Genomic DNA, 2,795 nt, shown 5'->3' on the forward strand with positions numbered 1-2,795 from the left:
AAATATGTGTTTAAATGTATGAAACAGGTTGAGATGAGTTTAATTTTTCAAAAATGCTACTTTGCCCACTCAACTTGCCCTCTCATTTTGACACCTCATATATTTTATTTTATTTTTATTTTTTTCTTTGCTTGATAGTTAAAGAAGTGACTATTAATGTATTGATATTTTTTTTTTATATTTTTTTAAAAATGATTTAAAATGATAAAAAAATATGAAAAAAAAAATGACCAATTTGGTCTAGCGGTCATTTGGAGCGGTGCTACTCAGGCGGTAGGGTAGCACCGCTCTTAATTTTTTTTATATGAAGTTGAAAAAGTAATAAGTCTCATTAATAATTAGTTTGAGATGGATTGAACTCACTTTAACAACCAAACACAACCTAAGATTATTTGTAGATCTAGTAGTTTTCTTGAATGAGTTTGAACTTGTTCAAAGGCTACTTAATCTAACAAAATATAATTATTAATATTATATCTTATGAATTCCTCTACAAATTTTAACTTTTTATAAATCTCCATATACAGTTTATATATACATATATGTATGTATGTATTTCATATCTTATGACTTATTCACAAATTAAATCATGAGATTGAATGGATATGATCAACAGATTCATTTTCACTTCAATTGATTAGTGATTACAAATTATTTACAAAGTTTATTTTGCTTTTAATAATATAAGTTTTCAGGTAATAAGTTGAGAAGTGCTAGATCTATACACAAATTTTTTATAAAAGAAAACTTACAAAATAATGTGATTTAGGCCGAATACAGAAACGGTTTCATCTATCTTATAATTACAAATTTTCTAAATTTTCACATAAAATATAATAAACAATTCAATTTTTTCAAATCTAATAATAATAATAATATTAAAAAATAATATTCTAATAATATTTTATTCAACTTTCATATAAAATAATCTCATCTTATCTCACTATCTAAATGGAGCCTTAATGTCATATGTCAAGCCATGTTAGTTTCTTTCATGAAATGTCAAACCATGTAGTTTAAGGTATTTTCAAATCTGATATACCACAACAAACCATATCAATTTACTCTATATATAAACCAAATATTTCTCAAATAAATATTGTAAAAACACTATCTATACAAGTTTTCAATTAAGGCCTCGTTTGTTTTCGGAGATGAGATGAAATTAAAGTTAAAAAGTTAGAATAAAATATTGTTAAAGTATATTTTTTAATATTATTTTTGTTTTGAGATTTGAAAAAGTTGAATTGTTTATTTTATTTTGTATTGGAAGTTGAGAAAGTTGTAATGATTAGATGAGATGAGATGAGATGTTTTCCTAAAACAAACTAAGAAGAATTATTCTCATTAGTAATTATTTACTACTTTACGTCCCACACTCCATGAAAAATACCTACATACCTTGTAAAAAATACTCATACATTTTTTGAAAAAAAAATTATAGATATAAAATGTGAAAATAAATAATAGCTTATGTATAGACTCTATAAACTAATGACACGTGGGCAATGCCATTTTACTTCCCTCTCTCGTACTTCAACCGAAATAAAAAAACATAAAGAAAAATTAAAGTAACTAATGTAATTTGATTGTAGAAGCTAAAATAAAATATAAATTTAATTAATTTAATTAATTAATATGAACTTATTGTCTGCTTTACAATCGTTTTGAAGTTAAACGTGGTGCTAAATTCTTTACCTACCACTGATGCAACATTAAATATGTTTTCTGATTTTATGGAGAGGAGGGGTACCGTAATTATTGCTTCAACCTATACAGCGCACTTCTGATTGGCAGGTGTAAGGTGGGGAATGATGAGACCCAAACATCTGATTGTAACCTCACTGATATGACAGGCGGAGAGAGACAGATGAGTGTGTTACACCTTATGCAGGCCGGGCTTTTTTTCCAATGGCGTGGCGTAATCGCATGCTCTCGCTCTCACGTGTTCCTTGTCTGCGGTGGGCCAATGACTATCCAGTGCTTTGATTTTTTTCAAACTTGGTACTCCCTCCAAAGCCTTTTTATATTTTGGCTACGTTGCCTCACTTACTTTTTCCAATTTCGTCAACCCCAATCGTTAACTTGATTATGTCATTCAAACTCAAGAATTATTTTCAATGGCAATGAAAAATTTAGATTTCTAAAAATGATATTTTTTTAATATCATTTTTATTTTAAAATTTAAAAAATTTAAATTATTTATTTTATTTTATGTAAAAATTTTAAAAATTTGTTATAATTAAATAAAATAAGATGAAATAAATTATAAAAACAAACAACACCTAAAACTTAAGGACAAAATATATATTTGAAACGTGACGAGTTGTTTAGCTTTTAAGCTAAAGCAAAATTAAAATATAAAAAAAAATATATATTTAGGTCATTAGACATTCAATCTCGATTATAATATAAAACATATGAAATAGAAGAAAATTTTTATTTATAAAAAGATATTATAAAAATAAAATTATAAATAAATATAATTTGATTTGATACGTCAAATCTATTTTTTAGTAAAATAATATTTTATAACATGACTGATTATATTAAATTATATCAATTTTTAAGTTTAAATTTATGAAATTTTTTTATACGTGTCAAATAATATGCCAACATAACAAGGGTAATATCGTCAACAAGCCCAAGTTCCCACGGGTATAGAATTTTAAAATATTTATGTTTTAATATAAATTCGGTTGGTCATGAGGACCTGAAAAATTTGAATGGCGCACAAATTAAAATGAGTTATATATATATATATATATATAAAGGGTTAAAAATCAGTAGTTTCT

Source organism: Juglans regia, chromosome 13 (assembly GCF_001411555.2).
Source record: "Juglans regia cultivar Chandler chromosome 13, Walnut 2.0, whole genome shotgun sequence".
NCBI lineage: Eukaryota > Viridiplantae > Streptophyta > Magnoliopsida > Fagales > Juglandaceae > Juglans > Juglans regia.